Here is a 16092-nt window from a genome sequence, read left to right as displayed (position 1 = left end):
GCTGATTCAGAATGTGACCCTGGGGCTTCCCTGGTGGCACAGTGGTTAAGAATCCGCCCGCCAATGCAGGGGACACGGGTTTGATCCCTGGGCCGGGAAGATCCCACATGCTGTGGAGCAACTAAGCCCATGTGCCACAACTAATGAGCCTGTGCTTTAGAGATCACGAGCCACAACTACTGAAGCCTGCGCGCCTGAAGCCCGTGCTCCACAACGAGAAGCCACTGCAATGAGAAGCCCGTGCACCACAACAAAGAGTCGCCTCTACTCACCACAACTAGAGAAAACCTGCACGCAGCAACAAAGACCCAGTGCAGCCAAAAATGAAGTAAATGATTAAAAAAAAAAAAAAAAAAAGCATGTGACCCTGGTGTCAGAGTGCTGGGGTTTGAATCCTGCTGTCACTTACTGGCTGAGTAATCCTGGGCAAATACAATAGAATTAATAGTGGTACCTCGCTCATGGTATTGTTCTTGTGATTTAACAAGTTAATACAGGTAAAGTGCTTGACACTGTGGCTGGCATGTAATAGTACTCAATGAATTATTACTATATCAATAGTTGTTGAGTGAAAAAAAAGAATTGCATTATCAGATAGGTTTGGGGAAACTGTGTTAATCAAAGTAAAGATAGTTTCTCCACTCAGGACTTCTTTAATATGCAAACATGTATTGTAAATTTCCAAGACTGAAATGTTATATGTAGTATTGCCCAGAGTCATTTGTCCATAGGAAACATTTTGTTTTGTTTTGTTTTTGAGAAGTAGCTTTAGTGACTTCTGCAGAATCCGCTTCTGGAAATACGGACTTTGAGGAAACATTAATAAGAATAGGACTCAGTGTGCCAGATGCCCAAGGGTCTGTTGATTTGGCTCCTTTATAACCTCTGTCTTGTTTCTGCAACTAGGAGATGTACGCCTGAGGTTTTTTTGTCCTATGCTCCCCCCCATTCCCCTGCAAAAAAAGGGGCACTTCTATATAATGCTCAATCTGGCATTGAAAATGTAATTTTCATTTGCAGCCAAAACTATCAGAAATTCAGTGCAGAATGCTTCTAATAATAATAGCTACCATTTATTGAGTGGCTATAATGGGCTAAGTACTTTGCTAACCTCGTCACATTCATTATCTCATTAATCTTCTCAATAGTCATATGATGTAGGTATGATGATTCTCTCCCTTTTGCAGATAAGATAACCGAAGCTTAGAGAGGGTTAGTAATTGCCACAGTCATCAACTGGTTAGGGGCAGAGCTTGAATTTGGAACCAGGTCTGTCACAACTTGATAGTAACCAACACATTAAGCTGGTATAAAGAAAACTTCCCTTAGAAATCATCTTAGCGTGCACATCTATATGTTTAACCCAATAAAATCCTTAAAACCAATCTGTGCACAAAGAGTTAAGTGTACACACAATACTGTTAGACTAATGAAAGTGCTCCTTTCTTTTTTATCATATATGGATTTCAAAGCCATCCATATCAAAGCACCATCACCTGAGAAACTAAAACCCAACAACATGGCTTCTTTATCAAGGAGCATCTGTTTCTTACAGTGATCAGATTGCCTTTCAGCCTTTTTCTGCATAGTTGATAATTCAGAAGCATCCTCCTATACGGTAATTAAAGATGAGTTTTCCAGCCCTGTTGAAAAAACTCCTCAATTTAGCTATGACAGGTTATATTTTATAATGAGGTGAAAGGATATCATTGCTGGAGAAAAAAAATCCACGGACTCTGCTACTCACAAAAGGCTGTCAAATATTATATGCTTCAGTGTAGAGGCTCATTGTGAAAGGAATGCTTCTGTGGGGTTTCAGATTTTCCTTGGTCTCTCTGTATTCTCAGAACAAACAACTGTGGAGAAATGGTAAAGCTCTGGAAGGAGTCAGACTCTCAGTGACTGACTGGACCATTTTTCCCTTGGAATAACAGCAAATGCTCACAAATAGCCCTGTTCACGGTCTCTCCATTGCCCATTCAGAAGAGCCCTAATTAAGGTCCAGACTTTCACAATGAAAGCACAGCTAGAGAATGGAAAAATTCGCTCTAGATTTCACAGCCTTTCTGTGGGTCTGGGATGTTTATTATAAACAATTTTTTGGACTGTATTAGTAAACTGTCAATCCATGGCATCCTTCTGTTTCCTCATTTGAGTGTTTTGCAAAATTATTGTGATTCTCACCTTTGCCCTGACCAAAAGGTAACAGTGACCTAACTTTATTTCCTGTTTAAATTTAGACCAGAATGTCTGGGGAGTTCCTATCACATTTATTGGCTCTGTGTGTGTGCTTTTTTTATACACACAGATACACACATACACACACACACATATTCATTCAAGGCTGAAAATGGTGTGCCTGCCATCTCAAATGAGATGCTTCAGTCCCCAAGGGCTTGCAGCCATTTGCCCTTTGGATGTGCCTGACAGGTTGGAAGCTGGTTCATTTCCTGTGGTTCTTTTAAACACAGCCAGCTGTGTGAGGACGGAACTTGCTGTCTTCCATGTTGTTCCAGTAGGTGTTTCAGAAACTTCCTGAGGGGACTCTGTTAGTTCCTTTTTTTCTTTTTTCTCACCAAGTTGAGACTTTTTAAAAGTAGAGATATATATATATATATATAATTTTTTATGGTAAAAAGATCTTATGGGAAGTTCACAGCTGTAAATGACAGATAAGGAATCAAAGGACCGGCAGCACCTAGGTTTGTGCTCAGTCCTGTGACACCAGGGACTCCAATGTATAAACAAAACCAAAAGGGGAAATTAAATTTGTCAGCCAGAAAATTTTATTTAAAAAATAGTCACAGTTATAGGAAATATTACAGATTATGTGACACTAGATAGCCTTTATTTATCTGCCTTTTCATTGCCACAGAGTATGTTAACCTTGAGAGCACCTGAAAAAAATTCAGAACATCGGAGCCCTTGATTTCCTATTTACTTCCAATAATAATTCAGGTTTTGTGTCAAAATACTAATAAATATTGCCAAAAAGACAAATTATTTCTGGATTTTGTTTCTTTGAGGGATGATATCACATTAAAACTTGGCAGAAAATGTGTTTGTTAAATATTAACTTCAATAGCTTGAAAGGAAAAATATTGGGAACCAAAATACATTGGACAAATAGCATTATATCTTGGCGTATCTAGAGAGAATCTAGTCATAAAGTAGAATCTTTAGTGATGTGTGTTCCAGTAGGACAGTACTATTTCAGTATATTTTGTTTGTTTGTTGCACTGTTCTCTGCATCACTCTAATGTTTATTGCATTTTGATGTGTGTTTAATCTTTACTGCTTTTTCTCCAAATTGTTACATTTATAAGTTTAGGGTCCACAGAGTACTGTCCATCCCAATTCGTGTTAGTACCACCTAGTGGCAGAATGATAGCTTTTTCTCGCTGGGTTTATGTAGGGTAATGGATGGAGAGCGTGCTGGGGACAGAAGCCACTTTGCGAAGCTCAGGGGTTGCCTAAGATGGACTAAAACTACTTATGGACTAAAATTCTACTTATGTGGTACTTTTCTCTGTCTTCTGTGCATCTTATTTTTTTCCTAAGAAAAGATTTATAGGAAGATGATAATAACCAAAGCCAGTTCATCAATTTAATTTCTCTATGAGGGCTTATAGTAGCATCTTACATTCAATGAAAACTAGTAATTTTGCTCTGTGCTCAGTCTCTCCTTTGACTTCTCATCAAGTTGATATTACTGTTCTCTAGGATTTCACACCTTAATTGGCTCCCTAGTCTGTTTTCTTTCCCTGTGTAGGTTTTCCTCAACCATTCCATACGAGAATCCCACTTTTAAAGATGTTTAAAAGAGGAGACACATGATCTTGTTCATTTCTAGTGTTAACTGAAAGAAAATATTATTCATACTAAGTATTTCTTAAATATTATATGCTGTATTTTATTCCATTTCCTTTTTTTTTTCTTGTTTTCATTGGAACTTACATCTAGGGAATTAAAATTGGTTTTATTGCCCTATTTTGCAGTTCCCAGATATCTGTGCCCAATGAATTACATGTTTTTCTCTGACTTTTTCCATAGTTGCCACTGTGACTAGGCTTCTGCCTTATGAATCAGTTGAAACTGAGTCCTGACCTTGGAGCTCAGCCCACTATTTCCTGTCCCTCACCTAGTTCTTAATCTTCAGAAGCACAGGTTCTACGATCAGAAAAGTTGGTGCCATTTTCTGGTTGTATGACGTTGGGTAGTTACCTTCCAAAAGTCTGTTTTATCATCTATAATATATAACTTTTAGAGCATGGTTTTAAAGATTAAGTGCTTCTACACTTCTTGGCATGTGGTATACACTTAATAAATCCCAGGTGTTATTATTATTGCACATCTCTTCCTGCTAGTCGCTGGGTGCTGTTCCCCCTAGCTTTAAATGGGATAGGTAGGACTGTTACTACAAGATTCCTGTGCACTGGCCTTGACTTTCAGGGGACAGTTTTGCAGCTTTGTCAGTTTTCCTACCATAGCCAACTCACCTCAGCTTACTTTCCATTCCTTGACAGTCTCTTTTAAGGCCCCAGTATGGTTCAGGGGTGAGCTCACTTGGGTTATAAATGACAAATTCTTCCTTTTTCTTTTTAATCTGCCTTTATCATCTTACGGTTATGGGGGATTAGACACTAATGGAAAGGTGACATCTGCACGTGGTTTACTCCATGAAATGATCTGTAGCTCCTGATCCTCAAAGCAGGAACTCAATGTAAATGTGACTCTCACAAAGAAATCACTTTTGAACGTGGCATTTGCAACTAAACCGAGAGTTAGCATATGATTCTGTATTCTAGGTGATCTTATTTCTTTGTGTTGTGATAGTACTCCTCACGCTTTGGCGTCTGAGGAGAAAGGCTTTATTGAAAATTCCTTGAGAGCAGCGACCATGGCCTGTTCATTTCTGTAGTCCTCACAGAACTTAGCACAAAGCCTCTCACATGGTAGATGCTTCATAAATACTGGTTGAGAGAAGCAACTACCTTCTCCAAAAAGGCCGTAAGGCAAGACACCTTCAGGAAGTTTGAGAGTTGATAGAGTAGGCTCTGAATATTTTGAAGTTGACTGTTATCATTAGTATCATTGCAGGCTTCTTCCACCATCTTCCTGCCAATCTTACTAGGGATTTAGGCTACACATAAGTTGATTTTGATTTTTTTGAAAATATTATTTGTTTACTCAGATGTAAGAACCTAGTTCAGAAATCTGGATATCTTTGATAAAAATAACAGTAATTTATAAAGAATAGCTAACCCAAGTATTTTTCATTATTCTCTGTGTACCAGGCAATAGACCATATACGTCACTCCTCATCATTATGACATCAATGATGTGAGGGTTTGATGCCTGAAAAGCATAAGACTTTTTGGAAATAAAATTTGGTCCAACACTCTGCTCATCAAATCTCTTAAGAGAAAGAATTCTTTCTGACGACCTTGCAAATAGAGCTGTGTATTCTCTCTCTTACCTAGTTGAGTCGTCTGCATGAGCCCAAGATCAGTGTGTACTAATTTATTCCTTTGGTCATCCATTCACTCACTAGTTAGTTTACTTATGTATTTAACATTTAGTGAGTGCCTTCTATATGAGGACATAGGAAGGTTTTTGCAGACCAGAAGCATTAATTAAATACTATCCTAACTATGATGTGCTCACAATCCTGTAAATGAGAGAGGCAGGTAAACAAATACTTAGTGCTTACAGTGTGACCTGTGGTTGGGAGAGCTGTAAAGAGATCTCTGGAGGCACCGAGGGAAGCACAGTTTAGCTGTATCAGTGGTAGGCCTCCCCGTGAGGTGGGGAGGGGTAAACTCCAATCTGGTCCTGGAAGAGTAACAGGAGGTTCACAAGGTGACGTGGACGAATACTACTACTTCTACAGGATAGAATTCTTTTGTTTATTCTTTTAACACAAAACAGGACTTTGCTTTTTAATTTTAATTATACACTTAGTTTTTACCCAAAGCCTGCAGTAAATATGGAGCAGTTGAGTGAGTTGACCTAAAGATGACAGTTATGTTAGAAAAAGACTTACTAGAGTCGCTTTGCTTACACATTGTGTTCAATATTTCAAAACAATGCAGATTCGCTCCCTTTTTTATTTAACCTGACTGCTTTGGGTAGGCTTTTCCTTGTAGGGACCGGAAAATCCAGTAAATTGACAGGTTGCCAAAATTGCTGATAGTCAATTTGGAAGTCATTAGGAGATTGAGATTTGCCTTTTCCTAGTATGGGGGTCTGCTTATACATAGTAGACTAGACTTGACCTTTGTTTTCATTTCTAATCATATATTTCTGTTTAATTACTTAGTTAATTAATTCATTCATTCATTTTACAGATATTTGCTGAGTACCTATTTTGTGCCAGGTGCTGTTCTGAATGCTGGATATTTTGCAGTGAAAAGGACAAAGAATCTACCCTCAAAGAAATCTACATTTAATGGTGTATATGTGTGTGTGGGGGGGAAGAGAGTATAATTGATATAAAATAATAATGTGTACAATATTATAAGGCATGTTATAATACATAATGTCTCTGAATAATTAGAGAGTGTGTTGGGGCTCCCTAAGACCAGCATCAGTGTCTGTGATTCACCAGAAGGACTCACAGAGCTCAGAAAACTGCTATACTCACAGTTATGGTCTATTATAGTGAAAGAACACAAAGTAAAATCATCAGAGGAAAAAGGTGCATGGGGAGGAGTCCAGAGGAAACAGGTGCAAGCGTCCAGTTGCCCTCGCCCAGTGGGGTCACAGGGCTAGTGCTGAATTCTCTTAGCAACAATGTGTGACAACACTTGCAAAGTGTTTGCAACAAGGAAAGCTCACCCAAGCCTTGGTGTCCAGGGTTTTTATTGGAGGTCAGTCATGTAGGCATGTGGCACCTGCATGACTGACCTTAGCTACTCAGTCTCCAGCCTCCCAGAGGTCAAACTGATACAGTGTGGCCCAAAGCCCAGGCACCAAAAAGCAGGCATCCATGGTAAATGACATTGTTAGCATAAACTATTTGACATGGCCATAAGCCTCAGGTATATAAGACACTCTTAACAGGCAATATACTCCAAGGGCTCAGATGTCATCTCCCAGAAGCCAGACCAAGGGCCAGTCCTGAAGACATTGGAGTTATGCAGGGTTTGAGTAGCCCAGGGCTGCTAAGTTAACACTTTACTTCCCAGAGAGAGGCCAAGGATTTCCAAATAGGGGATTTTCTTCCTAATCTCCTCTTTAAGTGTAGCTCACTTTACATTTCTTGGCTTCCAGTTCTTAGTGTGCCAACCTGCTTTGTCTCTTATTTCAAGAAGCTAATAATCCAATGTGCGTGTGTGTGTGCACGTGCGTTACATTCTAGGACAAGGAACCAGCATTTCTAGCACCTGTCTTCCAGGACAGCATGGATTCATGCCCATTCCATTAAATTAATGCCTCGATCGCAGTGGACTTTTTGTTGGTAACAACATTCTTTGCCATGTGTGGGTTGATCCATGTATCCTGACCCTAAATATATAATTTATAATTTGTTTTCATTATATACTTTATGAGTCAACAGTGAGAAATATAAAGCTTTTCTTTTTCTTTCCCTAGATTTCAACAGTGATGTCAGTTGGCCTATACCTTGAATTCAAAAGAGTATATGTGTGCTGGAGATGGCAGGGACTAGAAGGAGGAAAGGTACAGAGGTATGGGAGAGAATTTTACACTGGTAGCTATTTGTATATTAGCTGCTTAAAAAAAATCTGCATCCTGCAAAAGTAAACTGCAACCTATTATATAATATGCCATATGTGTATTCTTAGAAAACAAATACGTAGTCATTATATCCTTTTATTTAAAGATCGTTATGCTTGATGAAATTTTAAGTCTTCCTGAAAACACATTTATTCTCACCTCCCAAAAAGTGTGCAATGGAGGGCTAAGCTCTTTCCTTCTGTTTCTAATATGGTGGGTTTGCACTTTGAGGAGAAACCCAAATTTAGAGGAAAAATGAAGGTCCCAGCTCTTTTCACTACTGACAGGGAGGGCTTAAATGGTGCGCCTGTTTCCCTAGAGTTGGAAGACTAGTCAACTCTATGAAGAGGGGGAAGATATTTCCCTTCCAGATCTCTCTTTGAGCACCTTGTTTCAGAGAATGTTTCATAAATGCATCACACTGCTGGCCTCTGGCCACACCCTTTGCTTGTGGCACCTTTCTTGTGAACAGGGAGCTTTGATACCTTTCTGTGGACAGGGAGTTTTATGGTTTTATGTGGGAAGAAAATCTGCATCATGTGCCACAGTCACTTATGTCTTATTTGATAGTGAGCAAGGCTTACTGTAATGTGTGTGTGTGTAATATAATATAATATGTATATATATTATACACACACATTGAATTAGTTGACTTAATAGGGGACCTTTACATAAAACAGTTTCACTTCATTGATCCCCAACCATTGAATAGTTTTCTAATTTTTTCAGGATATTTCCATTATAAGGGGAACTGTCTGTATTTATTCCACAAACTCTTTGTTGGAATTTCTAATCTACCAGTCTTATTTATCTACTTTCCTTCCAGTGTTTAGCACCACTTCATGCACTGCCAGGTTGAGTGAGGCATATTCATTTGTCTGACAGTTTGCACACTCATCTCCTAGAGTCTAGTCTGTTCTTCCCATTAGAGGTTTTCGAACTTTTTCCTTCTCTGTCCACCCCGACTGTGCTCCCCGTTCTCATTCCTGGCTGATGACCAGCACTCCCACGTATGAAATCCAGTCTGCTCCCATTGTGCCCTGGCCCCGCCTTCATTCAGATATCACTCATTTTTTTTCCCCACACATCCTCTCTGTCCTCAGCATCTCCCTTTCCCTGCCTCTCAGCTCAGCCTCCCACGTGCTCGCTCCTGTTACCAGCACTTTAGCTCATCACGTCGTTCATTCTCACCTAGGCTGGGTTTCTTGCTTGTTCTGCTACCTCAGTTATTTCACCTTTCCCGACTACCCAGTCATACTGCTGACTGATTACTTTTTTTTTTTAACATCTTTATATCATTTTGATTCTCAGATAACTTCTTGGCTCCCCAGTGCTTATTAATAAATTTCAAACTCCTTAGCTTTGTGCTTTGCAAAGCTTCCCCCCGACCTGGCTGTCGGCCAGCCTTCCCAGCTCCCCTTCCCTTGACTCGACTTTATATTCTCTGCTCTTGGTCCACTACATCCTCGGTGGTTGGTCCCTGGATAAGCACTGTGCTATCCCATCTTCTGGTCTTGGCTCACACCATCTCTCAGCCTGGTTTGCTTTGTCTCTTTCAAAAGTGCCTTCTTTCCCTGCCCGCTGCTATCCAAATCCTAGGTTAAGGTCTAGCCCAGATTTAACCTCTTCCCAGAAGCTTTCTCTACCTAGAAACGCTGTCTTTATTTTAAGTAGCTTTCTGTAAGGGGTAGTTTGTACCCCTGCTACAGTACTTTTTCCATTTCGTACTATGTTACCATTATTTATGTTTAAGCTTCATCTCTTCTGCTAGAGTACAAGCTCTTTAGGATAGAGTTTATACTTCTTTGTTGTGTGGTCTATAGTACCTATTTTTAGCACAATATCTGAAAAACACTAATGTTATGTTTATTAAATAAATGAATGCATATCTCCAGAAGAAAGAACTGCTGATGAAAGTATACCTCATATCCTAACTCAGTATCTAGGTGTGAATAAATTAAAATAATTACCCACAGCACATCAATTCTTCCGGATATTTTGTAATTGCTCTTATCATGTAAAGCATATCAAGATAATTGGATACAATGTGTTTACGAGCTGTAAGATGTATTACTGGCCCAGATTGAAATTTGTTTCCATCTAGATTAGCAATACTGCTTTCTAATGACCTCTGAATCTTGCAGCAGAAGTCATTAGGATATGTATCGGAAATAGAAATCAGATGGAAAAGCCACTGCATCTTTTCCTCCTCTTTTCACCCTAACCTGAATGCAGAAAATATTTAGTATGTTCAAAACATTTACTGTTCTATGGCTTTTAAAGAAAACCCCAAACTGGAAACACAAACAACATATTGTGTGCCTTTCTCATATTCTGACCTATAAAATTGCACACTTTAAAGCTATTTTGAAACTCGGAAATAGAAACGGGAGCATCAAAATGCAACAATGTCAACAAACTTAAAAATTTTGTAGGTTTGAGCTTTCAGAAAGGGACTTATTATTTTCATTCCTCCTGCTGAAACTCCCATTTATACGATGTTGCTCTCCCCAAGGATCCCCAATAAGCTTCACCCATTTTCCCACCACTGAAAAGAGAGGTACCCCTAGGCTGGAGAGCAGCTCCCATTTAATAGTGCATAACAACAGAACCAGGGCTGTCAAACTCTGACAGCTTGAATGAGGGAAGATTTCAAACAATTATGAGTGGGATTTTAAATGCCTCACCTGAAATACATTGCAGAGTCCTTATCACAAAAGGGAGATACTTTGGAAACTGCCTGAAAATTCTTCCAAGAGGAATTTAAGAGAAACTTGGCAGGTGCTCATGACACAACAGTTGAGAATAAGAAATGAAGCGGTGCGCTGAAGGGATTTAGGGAGGTTGAACATAATCATTGATGTAAGAATGAGGCCAGGACCCAAGAGATGCAGTCCTTGCCCTTTGTTATAAGACCTCAGGGACTGCAAGTGTCTAAACCCTTCCTTGTTTTGTGTTTCATCTCAAGCCAAGTTGTGTTATTCTTATGAGTTAAAAAATAGGAATTGTCTAGTTGGGTAAAAGCCTATTCAGAACTGGACAGAAGGGGACACCATTGCTGGTAATACATCACTCTACACGTATCCATTCATCCTTAACAGCATTCTGATAGAAAAATCCATGATTAGTGTTAGTAGGGCTGTTTTGTTGATAAGAACTTTAAGTGAATACATAAATACAAATCCTGTTCTAGTCAGGTTCAAGGTGAGATTGTTTTGACAAGACTTGCCCTCTCTTCTTTACAGACAGCCCTATCAGTGTGCTCTAATGACTTGCCAGCTTTACTCCTAGAACACTGTGTAATTTTTCATGGCACGTTGCCCAACAATTTATTTAGACCATCTTAATTTTCAGACCTCTTTCAGTTCACGTTGGTAAGCAACTTTATTCTTCCCCACCCATATGACTAAATCACCGTAAAGCCATTTGAAATGAATTTAACAGATGATCTAGGTGAAGTTACATCCAGCCACTCTAACCATTTACTTAACTTTGACTTAAATATTTTAGTTTCCTAAAAGATCAAGGAAGGGGGAATCGTTTGTTAACAGCCACAGGGTCCCACAAATCCTGTATTTAAATTCCTGGAGGCCAGATGTGTTTTAGAATCACAATTTTTGGATTTTAGAAACTGAACAGAGCGCAAATATTATATAGTATGCTAATATGTTTGGTGGCATCTGGACAGTACCCTTAATCATTGCATTGATGTATCTGTCGTAAAATGCATGCATGTTCATATCAGTTCAGGTCTGTGTTGCACCAAATCAGTTACAAACCACTTTTGGTTTTCAGAAAGCTTAAAGTTTCCAAACTGCAGATAGTTTACTTAACTTTCTTCATTCTTTAAAACAGATAATGATAAACAACAACAAAACCCTCCAATATTCTTTTTGTTAATGAGGGAACTGGGCCTCAGTGAAATAATATGTCCAAGGTCACATGACTAGAAAAGGATGCTAACCCAGGGCCTTCTGTTCCATTCTATCACATTCCCTTTCTTCATAGCACATGCCTACTTAATTCGTTTCCATTTTCACCCTGGCTCCTACTGCTTTACTATCTGTGGGTCCATTGAAATCTAGGTTTTCTTCTTATACAGCACTGGTCTTTTTGTAATACTAAAAATGAAATGATACTTCATCTCAAATAGGACCTGAAGTCCTCTGCAAGCTGACAGAGTTCAAGTCCTACATTCACTTAAGTGCCAGAAATTAGTGAGCATTCCTTTTTCTTGTACAGATGTCATCCTAAGCACCTAATTTAGGCAACTGTGGGAAGGGTTCATGAAATAAGTTCATGAAAACCTGGACATTTTCTCAAGGTTTACCAATTATTTTCTGAAATATTCAAAGGGAGTAAAAGAAAAAATAATATTATAGGATTATTATTATTTGGGTCTTCTCTTCTGTGCTTGAGCTTTCTCTAGTTGTGGCGAGTGGGAGTTATTCTTTGTTGCCGTGTGCAGGTGTGCAGTCTTCTCATTGCGGTGGCTTCTCTTGTTACAGAGCAAGAGCTCTAGGTGTGTGGGCTTCAGTATTTGTAGTACATGGGCTCAGTAGTTGTGGCTCTTGGGCTCTAGAGCACAGGCTCAGTAGTTGTGGCACACAGGCTTGGCTGCTCGGTGGCATGTGGGATCTTCATGGACAAGGGCTCGAACCTGTGTCCCCTGCATTGGCAAGCAGATTCTTAACCACTGAGCCACCAGGGAAGCCCCAGGATTATTTTCTATTTGCGTTTGTGTGTGTGTGTGTGTGTGTCACATGAATTAGGATCAGGTGGGAAATATTATTGTTTGAAGTTATGTGAAGAATGTTTTTTGGCATCAGGCTAGCTCTCCTCATGTTTCTTAGGAATAAAAAGAAACTCTGTACATATTCCTTTTCTATTGCTTTCACTCAACATTTTTTAAAATTATGTGATTAAAAGGGACTTGATGACATGTGGGTCATTTCCTCACTTAAAGGTAAGATTGCCCAAGCAGTGGTACTCAGACAAAACTTACAAAAGTTTTATTAAAGGTAGACTTTTATGAACCCTCTCAGTAACCTACTGATAACCATGCTGGCAGGAGATTTTCCTTTAGATCCAACTTGAGTCCTTCTTGCTGCAGTTTCAGTTGATTCTTAGACTTAATAAATGCCATCCTTATTCATGAAGGGCGATACACTTTGCAGTAATTAAGCTGAGGTTTTCATAAGTTTATGATAATATGTATTGGATTAGTTTTAGCTTGGTAAAAAACAAAATCACATTAGTGTTCAAACTTCCAAATGCCATAGTCATCTTAATTTTTTCCTTGTAACAAAAAGTTCTATTTTTATATGTAAAAACTGTATATATCACTTTACGTGTACACTTACTACTTTCTTCAAAGGGTAGAATCTACCTTTAGACTCAAGAACAACTTGACCCTTCAGGAATGCAAAAAAAAAAAAAAACCATATTTCTGAAAATGCATGATTTCTTATGCTTAAATTCTTACTATCATTGTAGAATAGACTAAATATATTATTGCACTTATTTTTCTTAATTAAGAAATATAATCCAAAATAAATAAATAAATAAAAATAAATAAATAAAAAATATAATCGTGCTCAGAGTCTTTGAATGTAGAAAGTGAATTATGAAAAAAATCTATGCGACTGCATTAAAATATTAGACTATATTTTCAAAGGACAAATTATAAAATGGTACAATATTTTGTTCAAAAAACACACAGAAACACTTTAAATCCAGAGATTCTATACTGCTATCTCTTGGCAAAAACCACTTTGTAAAATAAATTATACAAAGAAAAAGATTTTCATCATTTCACAATGGATCTGGAAACTCTTTATATCAAACAAGAACTGTTTTGGTGCAATTAAAATCTTCAGACACATCGGAGAGCTGTAACATTTCCTTTCATAAGGTCAGCAACACCATCAATTCAATTAATCCTCTCAAATATTCTCTACATTACTCAAAAGCTATCCTCGTCAGGGTGGCTGATGTGATGGCATCAGTGAGGGGGGAGAAGCATCACTGGCATCCTGGTGGACTGTGTTCATTGTTTTTCTCTACATTATCAAAAGATTTGTGGTAAAAGACTTGGAATCTTATTTTTAAAGTGTCCTCATTCAGTTTCATTTGCTTTTGTAAATATAGTTGAGAAAGAGCAAATGTACCCTGTTTGTTAATGTTTCCTTTGTACATCTGTTTCCTGAATATACATAGTCATCCCTCAGTATCTGCAGGGGATCAGTGCCGGGGATCTGAGGACACCAAAATTCATGGATGCTCAAGTCCCTTATGTAAAGGCGTAGTATTTCCATATAACCTATGCACATCCTCCATATACTTTAAATCATCTCTAGATTACTTTTAATACCTATTTAAATGTAATTTTAGGTAAATGGTTGCTGGCATGCAGCAAATTCAAGTTTTGCTTTTTGGAACTTTCTGGAATTTATTTCTGAATATTTTCTATCTGCAGTTGATTGAATCCTTGGATACAGAACCCACAGATAGGGAGGCCTGACTCTGTGTGTGTGTGTGTGTGTATGTGTGTGTGTGTGTATTCAGATCAACTTTGTGGATTATGTGTATTAGCCCACAGCCTTTGAATGATTGGTGGTGATACTAAAATAAAAATTAGAGGGCCTCTTTTTTCCTCCTACACGACTTTCTCAGGATTTGTGTCCTTGTCTTAGAATGCTCCCTAGGAAGGTTTTCTTCCTGGTAACCTGTTAAACACTTCTACTTTATCAAGAATAAATGCAGTTTTAGAAACCCAGTAAATAAATGCCTCTGAAAATATTTTAGGGCTTTTCTTGTATAATACATAAAGTGCTAGTTTCATGTTTCCACCTGTTCTAATAGGGCTTTTTAATTTATGAGAAACCTTTACTGAAGTGCTCTATTTAAGTTTAGGGACAGGGAGAATTTGGAGACAGTCCAGATAGAGTAATAAAAATCAGTAAGCCTATATGCAAATACATTTGGAGAAAATGGTAATGCTTGCCAAGATTTTAGTCAACCTGCCAAAAATTGCATTTTACAAAATGCAGTGGTGTTACTCATGCATTTTTCGCACTGTGAATGCTAATGAATAATTCCCAGTGGTTGTTGAGGGGACTGGTCCAAAGAAGTAGCTTCTAGGGCTTATAAATGAGTTATAGGTTTAATGTAGATGTGGTTTAAGATTTTCTTTTAAAATTGGGCTCTGTGGGTATCTAATTCTTACTGTTCTATGTTATGGAAATGAATCTAAAGGGCAGAAAAAATGTAGGAAGAAATGTTCTCATTCCAAGGACCTGGTTATAGAAACATTTTCATTAACTGATCCATTTTAGTTTTGCTAAAAGAACAGTTAAAGGAAAATTAAGTGTTCTTCCTTACAGAGTTGAGTTAGTGCAAGAGTCATATTCTGATTTTACCATCTTGGGTTTCCCAAGTCTAATCTTCTCTTGAAAAGACGGAAGGAAGTAAGACTTGGCCAACTTTTCCAAGGTAGCCTTTCATAGTGGCAAGAGTATGGACTTTGCCGTTCAGTTGACTTGGTTACCTAGTCATACCACTACCCATATTAGCTCTGTGACTTGTGCTAGCTTTGTAAATTAAGATCATAACTGGTATCTAGCTTTTAGGGTCTTGTGATGATTAAATAAAGTTTAAAACATTAGAGTCTTTGGCTCATAATAGGTGCTCAATAAATGTAAGCCCTCTTTCTAAAAGCAGTTCTCATCAGTAGAAGAGTCTGATTTTATTAGAAAATTGAAATCCAGTTGTACACTTAGAGGAAATGTGTTTTCAGATAAACATATTTAAGTGATAAAATAGAGAAATTGAGGGGAAGGAAACACTGATATCCACACAACAGACACACTTGCAATTTTTCAAATTCTGGTTGAAGAGGTAAACAGCAACTCTTCTTTTGCTGTATCTGCCTGTCTGCCTTCTTGTGTAATCATATTAGATGAAAAAAATTTGAACCTGTTCCTTAGAAATGTGTTGATATCCGAGTGGGTACAGTGTATAGGTGTAATGAATAATCATTGACTAATTCACAGAAGTAAATAGATCTGTTTATATGAAAGGTTTCTATTGCAATATTTAAGCTATACTTTTTAACTAGGTTCATATTTAGAGTTGCCAAATAAATTATAGGATGTCCAGTTAAATTTGAATTTCAGATAAACAGTGAATACTTATGTAGTATAAATATGTTCTAAATATTGCATGAGGCCTTGTTACACTGAAATGTTATTTGTTGTTCATCTGAAATTCAAACTTGACTGGTTGTCTCATATTTTTATTTGCTAAATCTGGCAACCCCACTCATATTCTAAATTCATTTTACATCTGAAG

The sequence above is a fragment of the Hippopotamus amphibius genome, chromosome 2 (genome assembly GCF_030028045.1).
Source record: "Hippopotamus amphibius kiboko isolate mHipAmp2 chromosome 2, mHipAmp2.hap2, whole genome shotgun sequence".
Taxonomy (NCBI): domain Eukaryota; kingdom Metazoa; phylum Chordata; class Mammalia; order Artiodactyla; family Hippopotamidae; genus Hippopotamus; species Hippopotamus amphibius.
Note: the sequence above shows the minus strand (reverse complement) of the source record.